The sequence below is a fragment of the Monodelphis domestica genome, chromosome 2 (assembly GCF_027887165.1).
Source record: "Monodelphis domestica isolate mMonDom1 chromosome 2, mMonDom1.pri, whole genome shotgun sequence".
Lineage (NCBI taxonomy): Eukaryota > Metazoa > Chordata > Mammalia > Didelphimorphia > Didelphidae > Monodelphis > Monodelphis domestica.
Genome location: NC_077228.1, coordinates 138,020,238 through 138,044,420, shown reverse-complemented (window position 1 = coordinate 138,044,420; position 24,183 = coordinate 138,020,238). Strand labels below are relative to the sequence as shown.

Here is a 24,183-nt window from a genome sequence, read left to right as displayed (position 1 = left end):
CTTTTTTTCCCCCATTTGAGTAAGTTTATTTAGTCAATTTAGAACATTATTCTTTGGTTACAATAATCACATTATTTTCCTCCCTCCCCTCCACCCACCCTTCCCACAACCAACACACAATTCCACTGGGTATTACTTGTGTCCTTGATCAGAACCTATTTCCATGTTGTTGATGTTTGCACTAGGATGATCAATTTAGAGTCTCCATCCCCAACCATATCCCCTCAACCCATGTAATTAAGCAGTTGTTTTTCTTCTGTGTTTCTACTCCCACAGTTTTTCCTCTGGATGTGGATAGTGGTTTTTCTTGTAGGTTTCTCTAAGTTGTTCAGGGTCATCGCATTGCCACTAATGGAGAAAGGACAGTGAAGTCTTGACTTGAGCTTGAGTTGAATTTAAGGAAGACCAAGATGCAGAATTGCATAAAGTCATCATCCTCATTCTCTCTTCCCCAGAATCATCCAAGTTCAATGGCAAGACAGAAATCAAGACAAGAGGGGCAGCTGGATAGCTCAGTGGATTGAGAGCCAGGCCTAGAGACAGGAGGTCCTGGGTTCAAATCTGACATCAGATACTTCCCAGCTGAATGGCCCTGGGCAAGTCACTTGACCCCCATTGCCTAGCCCTTACCACTCTTCCACCTTGGAACCAATGTACACAGTATTGATTCCAAGATGTTAAAAAAAGAAAAGAAAAGAAATCAAGACAAGAGGCAGTTAGGGGAGCAGCAAGGTGACTCAGTGGATCAAGAGTCAGATCTATAGACAGGAGGTCCTGGGTTCAAATGTGGCCTCAGATACTTCCTACCTGTGTGATTCTGGGAAAGTCACTAACACCAATTGCCTAAGCCTTCCAGCTCTGTTGCCTTGAAATCAATACACAGCTTTGATTCTTTTTTCTTTTTTTTAATCTTTACCTTCCGTCTTGGAGTCAATACTGTGTATTGGTTCCAAGGCAGAAGAGTGGTAAGGGCTAGGCAATGGGGGTCAAGTGACTTGCCCAGGGTCACACAGCTGGGAAGTGTCTGAATTCAGATTTGAACCTAGGACCTCCCATCTCTAGGCCTGGCTCTCAATCCACTGAGCTACCCAGCTGCCCCCACACAGTGTTGATTCCAAGACAGAAGATAAAGGTTTAAAGTCAAGATGACAAGTGATGGCCTGCCATGACTGATCTTGGTTTCTTAGATGTTTCTTAGCCCCAGCTCCAAGCACTCCACAGTGCCTCTTTCCACCATCTTTATGGCTATTGGAACTAATTATTGGAACAAATTGTTCTCTATCCAGTCTGCCAGGGGACGTTTTCACCTGTTCGGGGTAGACATCCCCCCAACCTGGTTTAGCCCATCTGGTAAAGATGGATTTACTGGGGATGTGGCGGCTACGCATACTACAGCTTCTTAGAGCCCAAGGTGAGTGTTGGGTGAGAGGTGGACACCAAAGGCAGTTAAGCAGCCCTGAAAAGGGCTTGGCAAGCCCTCTGACCAGAGTCCTAGTAATAGAAAAACATATGAAGAGAGTTTGGAAAAAAGTATGCCTGCCACTCATTCCTGATTTCATGGATTTGACAAAGATGAAACTTCAAAGAAGTGCGTAACTAGATTGTAAAATTAGCACAAGAATTGGAACTAAAAGGGGATAAGAATGATATGGAGGAGTTGATTGAGTCTCATAGAGAAGAACTGTTGAATGAGGGCCTAATTGAGCTGCTAGCTGCAAAGATTGCAGAAGAAGAAAGGGAGGCTTCGGAATCCAAGGTCAGACCGAAAGGGATCTCCATAAAACCTTTGTCAGGAGTAAATTTTTATCATTTGAGTGGATTTTTTTTCTTGTATTTAAAAAAGGATGGATCCAAATACTTCAAGATTTTTTAAAGTTCAAAGATTAGTTAATATTGCTTGCTACCATCAAATATACAAAGACAAAAAAAAAGAGCCATTATCCAAACATCTTTTTATAGCTTCATTTAAAAAAATTGCATAACCAGCCACTAGTGAGAAAGGCTAGGTGGGAAAGGGGCAAAAATAAAGCACATTGCTATTAATTTTATTGTACATAACTGTCTTTATCATTAACTTTAATTCTTATTTCATAATTCTGTTTATCATTATGGTGCAATATTTAGTATGTCTACATTTTAGTATATTTTATGATGTATAAAATGTTATTTTATCTATGCCTTTGATATGTAGGCTAAGTGAAGTAGGTAAGTAGGGACAAATTCATATTACATAAAAAATGGCTTTACCTGGAGGCAGTCCACTTATGTAAAGTGAGAACTGTCTGTACTTAGGATAGGACTCCTTTCCCCATTTTTATTGCTGGCTGAATGAATCTAGGTTAATTCCCTAACGTCAGTTAGTCTCGAGACCAGTTCACCTGGTAACATATTTGTTATTAAAATGTATATTCCAATATAAAGTCTGATCCAGTTTTGAGTATTTTCAGATATGGTCAATGGGAAGATGAGAATAGGTTGGGTTGTATTTGAAAAGTTGTACAGTATTTTTAATGACCCCAAACCACTCCAAAACAAATAGCCATATTTTAAAACATTAATATACCTGTAAAATACACAATAATACAATCTGAGGGATTAAAGTTTCAGGTCTTTCAGACAGGAATGGAGAGATGATGGTGAGTCTGTATAAGCTTCCACATATTAGTAATGTTATTGAAGAATAGAAAAAATGACATAAATTATATTACTCAAGAAATATGTGCCTGCAGTAACAACAATATTGTGGGATGATCAACTGTGATAGACTTAGCTACTCTCAGCAACACAGTGATCCAGGACAATTCTGAGGGATGTATGACAAAAAATGCTATCCACCTCCAGAGAAAGAAACATTGGAATAGAAATGCAGATGAAAACATATGATTTTTAAAATTGTTTATTTAGGTTTATGTTTGGGGGTTTTGATTTTATAAGATTACTCACTTATAAAAATGAAAAATATGGAAATATGTTTTGTATGATAATACATTCCCAGATCAAATTGCTTACCAGTTCTGGAAGGGGACTGGAGGGAGGGAGGAAGACAATTTGGATCATATAATTTCAGAAAACGTATGTGGAAATTTGTTATTACATGTAATTGGTAAAATAAAATATCTTTATATTAAAAAGGAGAAATATATAACTGGAAAATTTGAGCCAATTACAAAAAAAGGATTGAGGAATGACCTGTGTGCACTAATGGTATCCATAAAATGCTAAATGATTTAAAGAAATGCCCCCTTATGTTGGGTGGAACCCTCATAGCATATTTTCTGTGTGGACATGGACAAAAGTCAAATAGGATGAGAAAGTGTAGAGTATTCCTACTAATAAAGATACATTTGACAACAAAGATAGAATGCTGGGTCTGGAGTCAGAAAGATTTGAGTTAAATAAAATTCAGCCTCAAACACTCACTAGCTATGTGACTCTAGACAAGTCATTTAACAGGTTTGCCTCAGTTTCCTCATCTATAAAATGGAAATAAAGATGGCATCCATCTCCCAAGGTTGTTATGAGGATAAAATGAATACTCTTTGTAAAATTCCTCACAAACTTTAAAACCCTATATAAATATTGTTGTCCCAGCCTTGGAATCAGAAAGATCCAAGTTAAAATCCTGATGTACACATGGCTGAGTTATTTAACCTCCCTAAGCCTCTCTTTTCTCATCTGTAGGATAGGGATAATTATCGAACCTGATTCCGTGGGTTGTTGTGAGGATCAAATTAGTTAATCTACGTAAAGTATTTTATAAACCTGAAAGCACTATATGTGCCATTATTAATAAATGATCATATATTAGATACTTTTAGCTCTCACTAAAGATTTTTACTTCATTATTAGTTTTTTCACTTTATCTGCTTTTATGTTATTAACCTTTTCTACATTTGCATCATGATATGCATTTAATTTTAATTTTGCCCATTTTTGAACACTTTAAGGGATTTAAAAAGTTAATTTTTCTTAGCATGTTTTCCATGCAGATGTCATATTCTAATAAAAAGTATATATCAAAGGATTGAAAAGCCAGAAAGAAGCTGGGATGATCTAGTCCAATCCGTTCATTTTATAGAGGAGGAAACTGAAGCTCAGGGGTGAATTTTACTTGTCCAAGGCGGCCAGCCCTGCATCCATGTCTTCTGGCCCCAACACCAATGTCCTTTCCATTACTCCAAGGCGAGTCTGAGTCCATTTGCAGGTTTTAAAACAAAAATGCTCTGTACCTTTTACCTATAGACTGAGAGGAAGTAAGACCTAGTTGAAAGAGAAGTGGGTTGGGAGTCAGGAGACCTGGCTTGGATTCCCAGTTCTGCCTTTATTAACTATGTCACCCTGAGCTAGACCTTCACCCCTCTGGGCCTAAAGGCAACATGCCCTGGGCCAGTGGTGGGCTTTGAGAGAGGATCGGAACAAGGAATCAGCCCAAAAGGTCTAAGACCCAAGTCTGAATCCTTCCTGCTTCTTCCTCATAAACATTCTTGCTAGAAGCTGATGTGCTTACAGTGGAGACCAAGCATGGCCTCTTTCGCCTCTCTGGATTTTTTCTTCCATGCCCCCAAACAAAGAGCACCCCACTTTTCATCTTCCTTTTATATGGTATCCATCCCTTGTTCTAATGTGAATACAGACTATATAATTTGAATATAGACTCCTTTTTTGGCTTGTGTTTGTATACCCAACATTTACCAATGGCTGTCCCATAGTAAATCCTCAAGCAATATTTCTTGAGGTCACTTGACTTGACCAAATGACCCTAGGGAGATGTAAGGATGGCACAGGACCATGGCAGACATCTTATTGCTGATTTATGTTGAAAGGACTCTCCACCAAGGTACCCTGGTAGAAGGTGAGGACACATACACACATTCTTTTCTTCCTGCAAATTTAGTGTCTGTTTTGTAAAGGCAAAAAGAAAACCTCAAACAACAGTAATTTTTGTTAGACTTAATGGGAGAACTTCAGGCCACATCAGGATGATGTGGGTTCAAGCAGTACCCCAGACATAGAGTAGTTGTGTGGCCCTGTGACTTGTTTTTCAGTGTTTTTCAATTGTGTCTGACCCTTCAGGACCCTATTAGGGATGCTGTTGGCAAAGACATTTGCCATTTCCCTCTACAGCTCATTTTACAGATGAGGAAACTGAGGCAAATAGGGTTACGTGACTTGTCCAGGGTCACACAGCTAGGAAGTGTCTGGAGCCAGATTTGAACTCAGGAAGAGAAGCCTTCTTGACTTTGAGCCTGGCACTCTATCCCCTGAGCCACCTAGCTGCCTTCTCAGAGTTTTAGGCAATTCAATAGGCAAAGAATATAGAGATCTGTATTAGTAGAAGGAGTTCCTTATACCAATGAAATCATATATCTAGTTCCCCTTCCCTTTCCTCTCCCTAATGTGGAGGCATAATTAATTTCTGGAAAGGGGATGAATGACCAAACTAGTGTGCTGTTTAAACTTAACATCTACTGAATATCTAGCAAGATATGACTTGCTGTCTAGAATTCTACATCAGAAGCTTCTCTTTCATGGAGTGACAGATGACAAATTCTCACACTACAAATACAGACCTCAAAATATCCTGCAGAACTCCACAAAATATGCTGTCCTGGAACCTCACCATGATCACAGACTGAACTGTTGCTTGCACTTTCTGGGACTTAATGTTGACTCATAAAAATTGAAGAACCACATTTTAATAGATTCCACCATCCCAGAGACTCATCTTATACAAGCTACATGGAATGAAGAGCTTTGAAAAATAGATGTCTGGGGCAGCCAAGTGGCTCAGCAGGTAGAGAACCAGACTTGGAGATGAGAGATCCTAGGTTCAAGTGCAATCTCAGAAATTTCCCAGCTGTGTGACCCTGGGCAAGTCACTTAACCCCCATTGCCCAGCCCTTACCATTCTTCTGCCTCAGAGCTGATACTTGGTATCAGTTTTAAGACAGAAGGTGAAGGCTTAGAAAATGAAAGAAAGAAAATATAACAATCTATCCAAAGAGATCAAAATAATGGAAGAATAGGATGAGATGTACATCACCTCTATATCATGTCTGCTCCTAGAATTATGTCAAGGATGTTTTCATTGAGCCTACAGAGGATACACCCTAATATTTTTATTCAGCTGTTAAAAGCAGTTATTTTGTCATTCTTTGTAAAAAAAAATTCAAAGAAAATGGAATATAATAAAATAACAGCAGAATAGCTATGTGTCTCAGGACCATTATTATCTGAATAACAAGGGAAAAGAAGAGAAGGAGAATAAGAATTTATTAAGCTTTTACTGTGAGCAAGATGCTATGCTAAGCATTGGAGATACAAAACTGAGTAAAAACAGACCCTCCAAAAAGCAGTCCTTGCCCTCAATGAGCTTATAATCTAATGGAGGAAAGACAACACACAAAAGGAGTTGTGTTGAAGGGGGAATAGGGAATGGAGGTACTGGACTTGGGGGCTTGATTTTGAAGTCCAGAAAGTTACAAACAGGACCCAGAAGAGAATGAAGGCAAACCAGCCCGGGCTCTTTCAAAAGATGGTGACCCCAGGAGGAATTCACCAATGAGGGAACGGGATGCTCTATTCCAGGATGAGCAGAGAGCAGGGGTGGTAGGATGTTCCAGGGCAAGAAGACCCCAAATATTAAGGGAAGTTTCAGAAGGAGAAAACAGCAGAGGCATGATTTGGAAGTTCAAAAAGTCAGGAACAGGATAGGGAGGGGAATGGGGTCGTCTTCATCATCATCATCATCATTATCATCACCATCTTGCTATCCCTCATAAATTAATGGATAATTCCTCAGAGTATATAAATATATATACATACATACATATAATGTCACTGAGGATTTAATAAATCATATTGGAATCAGACCATTATCACAGAAAAAACTTTTGAACACAATTTTCCAAATATTGTAATCTTCATCATGGGGTTATCATCATTATCATCATAGCTAGCATTCTATATAGTACTTTGTACCATATAATCTATATAACTATATTAATATGTACAATGCACTTCCTCAGAACTTTACAATTATTATCTCATTTGATCCTGCCTCACAACAACCCTGAGAGTGCTATTATTATTGCCCCCATTTTTATAGATGAGGAAACTGAGGCAAACAGCGCTTAGGTGACTTGGGTCACTGGGTAACCCAGAATCATACAGCTAGTAAGTGTCTCAGTTCAGATTTGAACTCAGGTCTTCCTGATTCTAGGCTCAGTATTCTTATCTACAGCATCACGTCACTGCTCCTGATACCGGTGATCCAAAAAGTTAAGCATAATTTAATAGATTTCTCCATGTCAAATATACATATAACCTGCACTTATATAGAACAAAAATATATAGAACTAGTAGGAGAAACCCAGAAGATACATCTCATTTCTATGAGCCAGTCTGTTCCTATAGTTGTCCCAAAGATGTTTTTAGTGCAGCTAAAGAAGAGCAGATATTACAGTTCTTTTATTTAATTACAGAAAGCATTTATCTTATCTACCAGTGCAGGAGTCTGAAGAAAATTAAATACAAAAGAATGAGATAGCCATTTGTTCGTGGTCATTCCTATCTTAGCTCCATAGGAAAAAAATATAAGGAGGAGGTTACCAATAAGAAAAATCATTCTATTATAAAAAGCAGTTATTTTGTCAATTTATGCAAAACATATAAAGCATTAAATATAAAAGAAGAATCACAGGATAGAAACTTGTCCTGGACTTTGAGGTGATATCATGGAAAATTAAGAGAATGACTATAATAACAAAAATCATATCATAGAAAAGATCTAATGCAGTCCAAACTGACGAGGTTCTGCTCTGTTTTTGTTTGCAGATGAAATGGTGCTGATTGCATCAGGCTCTGGAGTACTGCAGAGTATCCTGGATAGGATCTCTGACCACTCAGGAGAGTTTGGCTTAACTATCCATCCACGCAGGAAAAACAAAGTGGATGCAGAATGCCTATTGTCCAGACTTATGTAATTAGACAGACAATTTATACGGATTGCTTATATACACACATACATATATGTAATGTTATGAATGATATGTGACATAAAGCACATATCTCATATACATAATATCACATACATAATAGTATACAAAATATTGTTTTATTATATGTGCATATGACATTCCTGGATGAGAAAGTAGCATAGGCATGATTTTGAATATAGATATATGTATATGTACATGTACATGCACATATAAACATATACTGGACTAACACCAACTAAAGATAGGTCCAGAAAGAAAAAGGATAAAAGTAGTTCACATGGTCTCTGGGAAATTACAAGTTTCTTTTAATGATCCTTAAGTTCTCCCTGAAAAAATGTTAATTTTTAATATTTATTTTATCATCTTTAATTTTTAATATCAATTTTAAAATGTCAGGTTTTTATTTTTAAAGCAATATTTAAAATTTTAATAACAATATTTATCAAATGTGACAAGAATATGCTGGTGCTAGCTTATATTGGCTCCTGCGATGATTGTTAAATTTTCTGTGTAAATATTTTGTTATTGTTTAGTCATGTCTAACTCTATGCTACCCCATGGTTGTCCATGGGGTTTTAACTTGGCAAAGATACAGAATTGTTTGCCATTTCCTTCTCCAGCATATCCTCATTTTACAGAGAAGAACCGAAGCAAATAGGGAATAAGTGACTTACCCAGGGTCACAAAAGCCAGTAAATATGTAAGGTTAGATTTGAACTCAGATCTTCTTGATGCCAAGCTCTAACCACTGCACCACCCAGCTGTCGCTGAGCATTTGCAACTCAGAAATTGGCAAATGCTTCAAACTGAGACTTGATTTATTGTTTTATTGGTTGTCTGGAATTAAGAAAGTGGTGAGGAAAATGTTAATAATGAAGATTAAACTTAAAAATGTGTTATGTGTGCATTTCCCCCCCAAAGAGCTGATTGTTAAGCATTTACCAGCACACAATTGCATGTAATTCACTTCGCTCTCCAAAGAATTTATTCAGAGAGCATTGGAGAGGCAAATATTGTGTGTAAATAAGCTTTGATACCTTCTAAGCAAGGAATCACAAAGAAAATCAAAGTAAAGGATATCATCAAAGAAGTGTTTGAGAGAAAAAGATGGTGGCCATGGCACTTGGCATGGGTAAAGGATATCAAATAAGAGCCTGTGTGCTCTGTTGGCAGCCTCTTAATATTGAAAGTAAGAAAGGACCCCAGTGTTTTGGTTTTATGAGTATTCTCTTACACAATGACCAATATAGAAATATGTTTTGTATGATAATACAAGTATAATCCAGATCAAATTGTTTACCATCTCTGAGAAGAGGGAGAGAGGGAGACAATTTGATCTTATAATTTCAGAAAACATATGCTGAAAATTGTTATTGCATGTACCTGGGAAAATAAAATATCTTAAGATAAAATAAAAAGGATCCTAGCATGTTGGGTAATTAATTTGCTACCCCATGTGGTAAACTGATAGAAAAACATAGACAAGAATCACAAAGGATGGGCAATCATGTAAGTCAATCAAACGTTTAATCAGGGCAGCTAGGTGACTCAGTGTATGATGTGCTAGTGTATTAGTGAGGGGGACTTTAAAGAAGAGGAACCAATGTTCAGCTATTTGGGGATTGAATACAACAACATGACACTTCCTTCCTTCTTTCCTCCCCTTTCCCCAAGTTGAGCTGTTTACCAGTGGAGTCAGTCTGACTAGGCTAAAGGGTAAGTCCGATTTTCCTTCAGCCTCCTTCTTGAAATGATGGGTTTTGAAGTTCCCCTCCTAACACATGGTTCTGATTGTTTAGTTGAATCAGATTGGAATCTGATTCAAGTTCTATTATAAATCAAGATGTCTAATTTATTTGGATATAAAGGATTGAAGGGGCAATGAAAGGACAGGGGGAAGAGGAAATCCCTAAGGTATCTTCCCTATATAGCTTTTGAGGGTTTGACCTAGGGAATCTTCTTCAGCAATAAGCTATGGGTTCCCCTAATGGAAAAAGAGAGTCTTTATCCTGAAGGTTGCCACCAGTTGAGAAATGAGATCTTCTTTCTTCTTTTCAAATAAAGGATTGAGAGATTTGGGTATCTTAGCAGCCAAGTAGTTCTCTTCTCCCAACTCCAAAGAGTCTAAGACAAGAAGAACCTTGGTTTTTCTTCTCAACTACTTTTGAGCCTGGCTGGGATTCCATCCCATCCCCCCAGGACTCATGGGGTTCCATCTGCTCATCTTCTGAAGCATTTCTTCAAATTTCAATTTTTCTTTGCATCTGGTCATTCCCTTGTACACACTAGACATGGAATGAAGAAGACCTGAGTTCAATTCCAGCCTCAGACACTTACGTCACTTAACCCTATTTGCCTCAGTTTCCTCATCTGTAAAATGAGCTGGAGAAGGAAATGGCAAACCACTTCATTATCTTTGCCAAGAAAAACCCTCAAGGAGTCACATGAAGAGGTGTACACAACTGAAATGACTGAATACAACCTCTACTGTAGTGCGAGGCACTGTGTTAAGTGTTCAAGAAACTGAGAAAGCCCGAAGACAGTCCATTCTCTCAAAGAGAGTCTAATGGGGAAAACAACATGTAAGCAAGCTATATACAAGATAAATTGGAGCCAATCAATAGAAAGGATGCTGAGTTTTGTAGGAACTATATTAAGGTAAATTAAAAAGTTCATGCCCTCAAGGGGCTCAGAATCTAGTTGAGAAGACCCATTAAAAAAAATAGCAAAGGAACATGGATTTTGAGCTCGAGGGGCACACTGTTTAGCACTTCTCCCATTTTACAGGGGAGGAACTAAAGCCCTGTGTGTTAGAGCTCACACCTGGGTCGTCCTGACTCTACCACCCATTCTCACGCATGCATAGTCCAGATCTGTATTTCAGCTATTTGGCTGTTACCATCATTTTACTGAGGCTGAAGCCTGGCATTGCATTATTTATGGAGAAAGGATTTATTAGGCAAATTAATAGCGTTGGTAATTACTTTAAGCTACAAAGAGACAACAGATTTGAAAGGATTTTAGCACATTGTTTCCATTCGTGTGGATGATCTGAATTTGAAATGTCTCTGCTGTTCCTGTTCGTTAAAGCAGATCCTTCCTGACCTCTGGTTGTTGTAGTTCAGTAGGGAGTGCCAGTGTACTTGAAGATAATCATAGTGCATTTCTTTCAAAATGCTCTACAACTGTGACTTTTTGCCACTTCTGGATGGCCTCCCTCACCAATTAGTGCTGAATTATCCAGGCTTGATTGCCCAAGATAAAAAACTGCAAAGGATTTTTTATGCACTGTTTTTGAGCTGATACTTAAACTGCTTTTTATCTCTATAGCGCTTCAAGGTTTAAAAAGCCCTTTCTTCCCAATATCCATGGAGGTGATGGGGCTTGTTAGTTCAGTTTTACAGAGAAGGCAACTGAGGCTGACAGGAGAAATAGCTTGCCCATGACCTGGTAGGTATCAGATTTGAACCTCAGTAAGACTTGCCTCCAAATCCAGGACCTTGGATGCTGTCCAATGTTGGCATTAAGCCTCTACTGTGTTGGGGCTGCCATGGAAAGTGCACAATTCTCCATCTATTGCTAACTTAGAGGCGTTCAGTGCTTTGCAAATCTTAGAGGGCTATAGAAATGCTAGCTGTCTTTTATTAAGTCCCTACTACATGTTAGGCATTGTGCTAAATGCTAGAGGTCAAAAGATAATCAGGTAGGTAGCTAGATGCCTCTGTGGATTGAGATCCAGGTCTAGAGGAGAGACGTTTTAGGTTCAAATCTGGTCTCCCATATTTCCTGGTTGGGTGATCCTGGGCAAGTCATTTACCCCCATTGCCTAGCCCTTACCACTCTTCTGCCTTATAATATTGCATTGACTCTAAGATGGAAGGTAAGGGTTAAAAAAAAAAAGGATCATGAGGGAAGTTTTTTTGAGTTCTATAAGAGATGGACTGCAGACAATAAAAGCAAACTTAGTTTTGAAAATTAAATCTGAATGCCTGAGAAGTCCAAGTCTCTGTAAAGCTATGGCTTGCAAAGCTACTGTCTAGAGAAGAGTCTCTTCCACACTTGCCCAGTCTTTGCCTGCCAAGAACTAAATTGATTAATGATCCCCCCACTCCCACCCCTCAGGCTCCAGTTTAATTAGGTTTATAACTCTACAGGAAAGGAGGTGATTATAAGCATATTCAGCAGACTTGTGGCACTAGAAAGCCATGATAGAATAAATAGATAGCTCGCTAGCCTTGGAGCAGGAAGAGCTGAGTTCAAGTCTCACCTCTGACACACACTGATAAGTCAGTGTGTCTTTGTTTGAGTCAGTTTGAGTCAAATGATAAGTTTCTGAACATCTTAGTGCTCTAGGGGAATGGTGTCATACTCAAATAGAGCCAGGGGCCATTCATCTGTACATAAGGACCACTACAGCGGTATATTGACTTAGTTTTAAAATGTAATGTTTTCAGTTATATCCCACTCTTTGAAACCCCATTTAGAGTTTTCTTGGCAAACACATTAGAGTGATTTGTCATTTCCTTCTCCAGCTCATTCTATAGTTGAGGAAACTAAGGCAAACAGGGTTAAATGACTAACCAAGAGTCACAAAGCTAGTGTATCAGGCTGGATTTGAACTCAAGATGATGAGTTTGATTCCAAGTTCAGCGTTCTCTCTGCTGGACAACCTAGCTGTCCCCAAATGTAATGTTATCTATGTTTTTTTGTATTTTTATTCCTTTTGTTAAATATTTTCCAACAGCATTTTTATCTAGTTTGGTCAACCTCTGTTCTAGAAACTCTCTAAAACTATAAATTGCAGAGAAGTTTCCAACTTGGGGAGTTTCCCCATCCATGAACTCCCTCAATGAAAGTCTAGGCCCATTTCTTCTTGGTAAATATCAGGATGTGGTGATTCAGGTAGGTATAATATTAGGTTGATCTCTAAGGTTACTCCCAACTCTGAAGGTATATGATTCATCTATATGTAGTTATTTCGAGAAAAAAAAATACCGAAGCGAAAGCTCCTAATGAGAGCACCATAAAGGTTTCTGGTTGAACAAGTTGGAAGGACACCTCTTTCAGAGCCCTTACAAGAAATCCAGAGAAAAACAGCAACTTGGTATAGCCACAAAAACAGAGTGACCTGCATTGTGGCGGGAAGAAAGCAGGCATAAGACTTTGATACTTTATTCCTCCCTCGTCTATTCCCTTTTCTTCCATTTTCAAGGACACTTGCAGATTGGAGGACAAAGAGAAGGGTGTAGAGGGAGTGGGATGTGCATCTCCAGGTGTGTGAAGTGCAACTAGACAATGTTTGTTTGGGGTTTTTTTCCAGCTTCATGAATGGGGGCCTGGGAGGGAAAGATGGGAAAGTTTGGGTGTATGTGAGAAGGAACAATAGGCATTTTGAGGAGAAGCAGAGTTTTTGTGAGTATAATGAATGCTTCTGTAAGGTGGCTGTCTTGATGTGGTTTGTAGGGAGGCAAGAATAGACATCTCCAGGTTTTCCTCCTCTGACTTTTCCAAGAAAGATTTTTGATTCCTGCCAGGAGGAATAATAGGAGATTTACTCCATCACCGTATCTGGTCCATAGCAGACATTGACTCTGCTTGTTTCCTTCTTTCCAGGTAGACCAATGTAGCCAGGACTTGAAGGAAAAAAGAATGAGACTGAAAAGGTAGGAAAGGGTGAGATTATGAAGATCTCTTAAAGCCAAACAACAGGTTGTGTACAGAATTAAAGCCTCAGAGAGTGAGGATTTAGGTTCAGATCCCAGAAGCCCCAGGAAAGAGGAAAGCTGAGCTGGAAGTCCTTTAAGAGGAGAGGTATGAGGTTGGGCTTGAAAGACCTGTGACTTGGCCAAACTACTAGTCCTCTCCTGCCATCTTCAGGCCCAATGTTCATTTTTTATTTTTGCCTTTTCCCAGAAGAGAAGCCTTATCCCCTGACAGTGAGTTGAGAGAAAAAAATAGATGGGATACAGGCAAAAGGCATCTGCAGCTGAAACAGGTCTGCCTTCCTCCAGGAGGAGAAAACAATTCTCATTTCCTCCAATGGGACATCCAACTGATTATTTTTCCTGAATGGATAGGCTTGTTTTGGATAATTAATTTTAATGGCTCCAGGCCTTGCATCAATCTTTACTTTGCTGATTAATAAATCTTCTCCCTTCAAGTTTTACAACTGCCTACATTCCAGTTTTGCTACTTATAAACTGTATGATTAAAAGTAGATCACTTCACTTAGGCAGCAGCACAGTGTATAGAGAACTGGGTCTGATACCATTAAGACTCATGTTCCTGAGTTCAAATCTACCCTCAGACACTTACTAGCTATGTCAATTGATCCTGTTTACCTTGGTTTCCTCATCTGTAAAATGAGCTAGAAAGGGCAAAGGCAAATCACTTTAGTATCTTTCCAAAGAAAACCCCAAATGGAGTCAGGAAGGGTTGGATACAACTGAAATGACTGAAGAACAACAAACTTCACTTTCTCTGGGCCTCAGTTTTATCATCTGCAAGACAAAGAGGTTGGATGAGATCACAAATTTAGAATTGGAAAGCACCTTAGGAATCAGCACTATCAATTCCAATCCTTTATTTTATAGATAGGGAAAGGAGGTCCTTTTGATTAACTCAAGTTTATGCTGATAGTGGAGAGCAGTGCTAGGAATCTAACCCAGGGTTTCTGACTCAAAATCTAACCCTTTCACCAAGATCGCTTCCAGCTCAACTACTTTAGAGACTCAGTAACTTCTGGGTACCAGGATCTTGCTCTCATCAAAAGACCTCAATGAATGGGGCAGAAAAACCCTTGTTTCCTGCTGAGATCACACCCAGAGCATCAAAGATGGGATGGATGGAGTTTGGGGGGGATCTTGGAGATTAAACCTGAATAGAAGAGTCAGAACATGAGATTTTTCTCTTCCCCCAGCTTTGTTTTCAGGGGTCTAATGAACCAAATTAGATCTAGCTAACAAGGATTAGAGGTTCCCTTAGAATGAAAAGGATGGGGTTGAAGGTTTCCTCTGAGGAACCCCAGAGACACTAGCTAAGACCAGATTTTGATTGTCTGCATTGGATTCCCTATTCAAAATGACTCTTAAGACACTCCTGAAAGACTTACGGTGGGGAATGCTCTCCACCTCCAGAGGAAGAACTATTGGAGTTGGATGGATGTAGATCAAAGCCTACTGTCTTTCACATCATTTTATTTACGGTTTTCTTACAACAGTGACCAATATGAACATGTGTTTTACATGATAATAAAAATTAAAAATTTTTAAATGATCCTTAAAAAAAAAAAAAGCTTTTTCTGGTCCTTTTTAAAAGCACTCTAGCCTTTAACTGATGAACTGCCCTGCCCCATCTCCATTGAGCGCTCTCTGGAACAAATAAATCTACCAGGACAGTCTGACACTGAATTCAGCACTTCGTTCCTATTATCCACTTCATTCCTAAGAAAAAAGTGGGAAAGTTTATGTTCCTTCATTGGTTCACCAGGATTAAGATTGGGGTCATTGCAATACATCTAAATTGGGCTACCTTCTGATGTTGTTTTCACTTGTATTATTGTAGTCACTATTGTAGAGAAACCTTGGTAGCACAGAAGATCCCATATTATTAGATAAGTTGAATCCTATCTCAGACCCTTACTAAGATATGATCTTGGTCAAGTCACTGAATTGCTGTTTGCCTCAATTTCCTCAACTGTAAAATGAGGATCAGAAGAGCACCAGCTACCTCCCAAAGGTGGTCTTGAGTATCAAATAAGATAATGTTTGTAAAGCACATAGCGCGATATCTGGCACATGGCGGGTGCTTGGGAAATGCTCTTTGGTGTTCCCCTAATCATTGTGTATTTTGTTCTCCTGGTTCTGGTGACTTCATCCTGCTCCTGTTCACACACATGTTCCCACCAACATGCCCTTTTTCTCCAGGCATAGATAGGTAATTAGACAGATATAGACCATGTTGTTTATTTTCTTATTCTTGGAAAAAAAGTCAGTTTCTTTTAGCTCTGGATTTCCAAGACAGCCTTAAGAGATTCCTCTGGGAGGATTTATAAGGAAAGGAAATAAGCACTTGATTAAAATTCCATTAATGGGTAGACCGGAATTAAAAACTCAGGCGAGGAGTGCTCAAAGACAGTTATTGGAACATTGCTGAGATCCCAGGTGAATAAGGAAGATTTTTTGGCTGACAGTGAACCTCGGCATTTGCTAGCCAATCAATCAGTCAATTAGCAATCATTTACTAAGTGCCTACTATGTGCCAGGCACAGTGCCAGAGCTCAGGGGTATGAAGATTAAAGTGAAATAGTCCTTATATTCAAGGAAACAATATGTAGACATAGCATCAGTAAGTAAGGGAGAGGACTCAGGCTTCCGAGCTGTGCTGCTGGTATTCTGTGACTATTACTTCTTACTTAATGTGCAGTGCTCAGAAGCCTTTTGGTTGCTTGCTTAGCTGGAACTGAATACATACAAAAGGTTGCAATGAAGAAAGTCTGTCTTTGCTCACTGCTGGCCATGTTGCATGAAGACAACTTTCTGCATTCTGTAGGGTAGGGGCAGAGGGCAGCTGTGCCTTCCTCTCACCAGGCAAGCACACGGACTCCTAGGCAAGCTTGTGTCTGGAATGAGGCTGCCTCCTGTTTGTGTTTGCTTTGCTTTGCCACAGGGTGATGTGAAATTTCCAAAGTTCAATAAAGTCAAAGGAAAAAAGACACAAATAGGGGGCAGCCTTATCCCAGGCAGAGGCTGGCCTAGGAGGCCATATGCTCACTGATACCCAGAGAGTAGGAAGAGTACTCCCACCCCTTACTAACCCTCAGTAGTTTAGAAAATCATCTTTAGTCCTTAATGGCCAGAGAGAAGGAAAGAGCGAGTTTCCCCCTTAGATCTCACTCATGGCTCAGAAGCCAACCAAAAGGTCCCCCTTCATCCTCTAGGAAGTGAGTAGGAAATAGTCACATTCTGAGGAGTGGGCCATCTTGGTCAGTCTCTCCATTACAAGGATACACACAATATATACTCCCCCTACGAAAAAGAGAGAGAGAGAGAGAGAGAGAGAGAGAGAGAGAGAGAGAGAGAGAGAGAGAGAGAGAGAGAGAGAGAGAGAGAGAGAGAAGAGAGAGAGAGAGAGAGAGAGAGAGAGAGAGAGAGAGAGAGAGAGAGAGAGAGAGAGAGAGAGAGAGAGTGCTATTTTAGGAGGTTCCGGCAGCTAAGGGAGTCAGAAAAGGCTTCGTAGTATATTCAGTGATGCAGATTTCACCATAACAGCTGACATTGGCATGATGCTCCCACATACTTTCCTCCCAACATGTCCTGGAGGTAGATGATGCCCTTTACAGATGAGGAGACAAACTCAGAGTGGTTATGTGACTTAGCTCTGGCCAAATAGCTAGCATCAGCAGAGCCAACATTCAAAGCTCTTTCTTCTAAGATCAAGTCCAATGTTTTGACCACTGTGCTAATTCCCTCCCAGAATATGGAAAATGGGTCCATCTCTCAAAATGAATTTCTTAGTCTTAAGAGCCCTGGAATGGACATGAGGCATCAATGGTGAAACCAATCAAACAATTACTCAACCAACAAGTACTCTCCGAGTGCCTGCTTTGGGACCAGCAGTTTGCTAGATTTCAAAACAAGTCAGTTTCTCCTCTCACAAATCCCACTTCCTACCTGAGTAGGTATCAAAGGGATTCTTGTGGATTCTGGACCTTTGGCACAACCAAACATGTCTTCAAGCCCCACTCCCCCTCCTTAGTGGCTGAAAAGTATCTCTGTCCCATGGGCCACCCCATCAAACTCTGTCCAAGATGTTGCAAGAAGAAATACAATATTTCACAGCCAACTTCCTCTATGTGAAAAAGCACCAGGGGACTAGTTAGTGCTTATAGACAAACTTAGAGACCCTCAGGGAGGTTCTGGGGGATTATTTCCCCCACCCATCTCTCTGCAGAGTTTCTGAATGGCGTCATCATTGTTGTCACAACCCAGCTGGGCAGCTGGAAGGAGTGACACTGACCTGAATCCCACTCTTGGAGCCAAATTGCATAGTATAAGAATAGATCCAAAGAGGACTCTGTAACTTGAAAATCATCTAGTACAACTCTGTTATTTTCTAGGAGAAACAAGCAAACAGACCCAGAGTGGAGAGTGGAAAAGAAGGAACACCAGGTTTCAGAGGACCTGGGTTTGAAGCCTAACTCTTTAGATTTAACTCTTTTGGCTCTACTATTTACTATCTAGGTGATTGTGAGCAAATAAAGGAAACTATAAGGCTCAGTTTCCTCATTTGTAAAATGAAAGGGTTTAATTTGATTATCTCTCAAGTCCCTTCCAATTCTATATGGATCCTCTAATTCTATGATATTTGAATTCATCATTCCTGTGTGATCCTGAGCAAGTCACAACCTCTCTAGGCATCTGTAAAATGGGGATGGAGGAGAAGTGGACAAGATGATCTGGCAGGCATTGTGGCATAGTTTTGAATGTCACACAGTGTTGAAAGAGCACTGACTCTAGAATCAAAAAACTTCGGTTCCAATTCCATCTCTGATTCCAAATGCTTGCATTTGCTTGGAATGCTAGGGGTGTATTGGAGCTGACTTGAGAGAACTGATTATGAAATTTTCATTGGGGATATTTATACCTCAAAAATTGCCAAATGCTCTAAATCATGGCTTTATTTGGTTTTATGGTTTGGATTTATGGATTTGTGGTTTGGTTGATTGTCTAAATTTAAGAATGATGAAGGAAATGTTTAAAATGTTCATTAAATCTAAAAGAAAAGTGGATCAGACATACTTTTTTTGAGAGCTAGTTAAACATTTACTGGTACACTGATGGCCCATTCCCAGAAAACTTGTAAAGGAACTTTTTCCTTTTGGATTTGCACACTTTTCTTAGCCATGGCAGTGGGTAAGAATGAGATATTCTTGATATAATACTTGAATTGGGAGACCTCCAGCAATTCTACAGGTCTAGATTCCACCTCAAAGTGATGCCTGGAAGACTTATTCCAGGTACAGTAGTCTAAGGAGCCAATTCCATGGTGAAGAAGCTAGGATTTAATAAATATAAAGACTAAGACCAGGGGCCAGCTGGGTGGCTCAGTGTAATGAGAACCATTCCCAGAGACAGGAGGTCCTGGGTTCAAATGTGACATTTCCTAGCTGTGTCACCCTGGGCAAGTCACTTAACCCCCATTGCTTAGCCTTTACCACTCTTCTGCCTTGGAACCAATACATAGTATTGATTCTAAGGTGGAAAGTAAGGGGTGTTTAAAAAAAAAAAGGCCTAAGACCAGGTGGGAGGTAAGATAATAGAAAGCTAAAAAGAGTAGGTGAAGTACACATACCGTAATTGTCCCTGAGGACCAGAATTGAGTTATAAAAGCTTTTACCATTGTTCCTTTTCTCCCCTCCTTATTTATTTTTATTTTACTTCTATTGCTTTGTAGCAAATCAAATTCCCCATTAAAATAGCTATTAATTTGTTTTCCTGTCATTGGAGCCCAGAGAGAACAGGTAAGAGTTAGAAGGAGGCTTTATTGGTTTCATCCCTACCAAAGTTCTGGGTGGTTGGAGACCCAGAAAAACTAGGGGAAGCAATGATAGCAGAAATCTCAACAGGAGGGTTTGGGCTGGTTTCTTTGAAAGTGAAATTTGTATCATAAGACTATTAGATTTAGAGCATCTAGTTTCACTGTTTCATTATTGGTTCCTTGGAATCTAGATTAGGCATTGCCTTGTTTGGAATACATTTTAGAGATTTTTTTAAGAAGAAAATTTTATTAGCACGTTTTCTGCAGAGACCTGGTATACAATATCAAATATGATAAAAATCACAAAAGGAGTAGTTGATCAATCTCTCCTCCTACAACAAGAGTCCAAACTACCCCTCCAAAATGAATCAGGAACTTATCTGGGCATAGATTCAAAATGAGTTAACTGGCATGTGTGATTTCATTTCATCCTCAACAACCCTATGAGAGAAATACTAGCAGTATTATTATCACCCCCATTTTACATATGAGGAAACTGAGTCCTAAAGGTTTAGTGACTTGTTCAAGGTCATCTAGGTAAATAGTAGAGGTAGGTTTTGAATCTCAGTCTTAAGGGTTTTGTTCCATATGATGAGACAAAACCCTATGTGGAAAAGCTTGTAAGGAGAGGAGTTGTAAACTTATTTTCATTTTTCACTTCTCCAAATATCAAAGTTAATTAAACTCAATTATAAAGTGAAAAAAAAGAACCTGTCTTTTGTTTACAAATCTGGTGCCATTACATTCTTTCATACATGAAACTTTCTTTTATTTTTATTTTTTTAAAAAACTTTTACCTTCCATCTTAGAATCAAAACTGTGTATTGGTTCTAAGGCAGAAGAATGGTAAGGGCTAGACAATGGGGGTTAAGTGACTTGCCCAGGGTCACACAGCTAGGAAATTGTCTCAGGTCTCATCTGAACCCAGGACTTCCCGTCTCTAAGCCTGGCTCTTAATCCACTGAACTACCCAGCTGCCCCCCCCCCCCCCATAATGCACACAAGTGATACAGTAGATAGTGTTGGACTTGGAGTCTGGAAGTCCTGAATTCAAATATGGTCTTGGTCTATTAAAGTCATTTAAACTCTGCCTCAGTCTCTTTATCTGCAAAATGAGGCAATAATAGTACCTCTCTGCCAGGGTAGTTGTGAGGCTAAAACAATGTAATATTTATAAAGTTTTTTGCAAGTCTCAAAATGCTCTATAGATGGCAGCTATGAGATGACTTGCTAGAGGAAGACCAAAGGAGATCCTCTGCTTTCTGGGGCCAGGTCTTGCTGGCACCACACAAACAAGCAGACAATGAACAACCTGAAGCAAGAGTTAATTCCGGCTCTTTGGGGGTCTCTGGTGGCCTGGAGGGACTCCAGCCATATCATTTCCCCTCATCTCGTTTTGCAAACCCGAACTCTGGCCAGATGGGGACTCCAAGCAGAAGGCGATGGTTTGTGTGGGCTTTTAAAGGAAGATGGAGGGGAAAAAGCTGTTTCTTCTTGTTCAGAAGCCAGGGACTCTAATCCCTGGGAGATTTTTGGAGTCAGTAGGAAATTCACTTAGATGTTTATGCAACAAAAAGAGAAGAAAGGAAGCAACGAAGCAACCAAAGGCAAGCCAGTGACCCGGCTTCCCCCAAGACTGGAGTCTTGCCACTGGGGAGGAGTGGAGAGATGGAGTCTAACACGATGTTGAGGCAGGGTGCCTAGGTGCTTCCCGGCTGGCAGATGGCCTCCCCATAGGGCTGGCAGACATACCTGCTCCTTCCTGGCATAATCCCCATCGGGGAGGCCCTGTGTCTATGTTTCCAGTACTAGTGGCAGCTTTCCACCTGGGCTCAGCCGGCATGGAGCTCAAGACAGTTTTCTTTGAGCACCTCCTCATGTTACCATCTCTACACCTGGACTTTTAACGCTTTTCCTTCGTTTCATTGTGCCGCCATTTATTATAAGTTGCCTTATTTTTTAAGATACATTTTTTGCTGATGCTTTAAAAAATATTGCTGTTATTTACCTAATATCCCCCACCCCTAGGAGAACCCTCCCTTGTAATAAGAAATATACTAAGAAAAACAAAGCAAAGATTGCCTACATATGATGAAGTATGCCTTCTTTTGGACCTTCAGGCCACCACCTCTCTGTCAAGAGGTGGGAGGTATGTTTCACTGTTTCATTATTGGTTCCTTGGAATCTAGATTAGGCATTGCCTTGTTCAGAATACGGATATCATTTCAATGGTCTATTAGACTTTTTGGCAAATAGAAGAGAAAGAAACAAGCAGATGGAACAGTGGGTAGAGCACCAGACCTAGAGTTGGAAGAACCTGAGTTCAAATCTGTCCTCAGATACTTCCTACCTGTGTGATACTGGGCAAGTCATTTAACCCAAACCGAGTAGTAGCCCTTACCATTCTTCTGCCTTGGAAACAATATACATTATTGATTCTAAGCCAGAAGGAAAGGAAAGGAAAGGAAAGGAGAGGAGAGGAGAGGAGAGGAGAGGAGAGGAGAGGAGAGGAGAGGAGAGGAGAGGAGAGGAGAGGAGAGGAGAGGAGAGGAGAGGAGAGGAGAGGAGAGGAGAGGAGAGGAGAGGAGAGGAGAGGAGAGGAGAGGAGAGGAGAGGAGAGGAGAGGAGAGGAGAGGAAAGATCAAGAAAGGAAGCAAGGAAGGAAAAACAAAACAAAACAAAAGAGAGGAGAAGGGAGGTAAGATTATACAATCAATCTCTAGAAGAACCAACTACAAAAATACTGACACTTACTGTCCAAGAGTATCTATGATGGGAAGGAAAATGCTAGTGGTAAACCAACATTTGGAGACTTTATAAATTATTTTTTTCTAACAATTTGTAGGTGCTAGAGAAGGAAATAGCAAATCACTCCAGTATCCTTGCCAAGAAAACCCCAAATAGGGTCACAAAGAATTGGACATAACTAAACAACAACAAGAATTTGACTTGAATTCGAAGTAGCTATAATTCTATTGGTCCCAGGAAAAGGTTAATTCAGGAAGAAAACAAACAAACAAAACAGAGAGCAAAGACATTAACCACACTACCATTCCCCAAACCTATGACTGCAAAGACAAGGAAATGCTAGTAGGCATTACTATCCCAAAGAGGAAATGATATATTATGATGTACATCTATATCAATTACATTATGGTAAATTAAATTTAATTCATTAGCTGTATAAACTAAATACATAAATTATATATTATGATAGCCAGTGAGTGACTCCCTGCTGAAGGGTACAAACCCTTTAAAGATTATTCAAGAAGTATTTTATCTTTCTAGAATGCATTCACAGATAACGGATGTCTTGTCAGGAATTTCACTCCTACTAACAGCTTCTGATTTCTAGACCTTCATGTGTGGCTATTGTTGAGAGAAACTTGGAAAGAATCTGTAGGATTTATCCAGTCCTACAAAGAAAACTGAAGAATTTGGGGAGCAGGACTAGCACAGGTGGTATTTTCATCTTTGTCCCATTGAAAGTCAAGACCTTGGAAGAGAAAGAGAGAGATGCAAAATGAACAGCTGGTTATGTAGATGGGCGTCAGAGGGTGAGATTTATTTTTCTGGACCAGAGCTTAAGAATGATGGGCTCCTGGCCAGGGACAGAGTGACTAAGTAGATCTCATGAGGACTAGAAAGGACATGTTTTGATGAAAATTTGTCAATCTTATCAAACCTTTAAACTGCAAGTAGAGGTAGAAAAAGAAAATATCCTGATAAAATTGTTAATTGCCTACTAAAATGGACATGGGGACAACTAGATGACTTGGTGGAGAGAGCAACATATCTGAAGACAGGAGAATGGGTTCAAATCTAACCTCAGAAATTTCCTAGCTTTATAACCCTGGGCAAGTCATGTAACCCCCATTGCCTGGTCCTTACCATTCTTCTGCCTTAGAACCAATACATAATATTGATTCCAAGACAGAAGATAAGGAGTTTTATTAAACAAAATTAAATACATTTTTAAATGGACATCAAGCATGATAGAGAAAAAATATTGGTAGAAAAGGTACCCAGAAATTCACAGTAGAAAATCAATGAGGATAAATTGGAAGCAATACTAATAGTTTCAAATATTTGTACTCCAATTTGTGCCCAAGCTTGTTTGAATAATAAACTTCTGATTTTAACAGAAGAAAGTCAATGGTCCTCACAAAGATGGAGTCCAAAAGTCAAACGTGGGGATTTGGTTAAAACCCCCTGTGGAAATGTTCCTGAAATATGAATTTGTTCTGCTGGAGCCTACCCAGGGATGGGGCAATCTGTGCCAACCTACCAGAGAATAGCTAGTGGGCAATATTTGATGCTTCTACTTTCTCACCTCCTACATCACTCTCAGGCCTTGGTACTCTGATTTCCTTTCCATTACTCTACTAAACTGGCCTCTCAAAGATCACTTTAAAAACAAACAGGTTTTTCTTAATGTTCATCTTTGGCTTTCTCCATCAATGGACAGCTCTAGGTGGTGCAGTAGATAAAGGACTGGGTCTGAAGTAGGGAAAACTCATTTTCCTGAGTTCAAATCTGACCTCAGACACTTCCTAGCTGTGTGACCCTGAACAAGTCACTTAACCCTGTTTTGCCTCAGTTTCCTCATCTGTAAAATGAACTGGAGAAGGAAATGGCAAACTAT

The 24,183-nt window shown here is 39.7% G+C and overlaps 1 protein-coding gene across 2 annotated transcripts in view; it reads right to left on the bottom strand.

Annotated features, from left to right (window-relative positions):
- The window catches only part of STUM (stum, mechanosensory transduction mediator homolog), a 116,719-nt gene that overhangs the window by 27,715 nt on the left and 64,821 nt on the right, over positions 1-24,183 (bottom strand). The gene's annotated exons all lie outside the window — the stretch shown is intronic.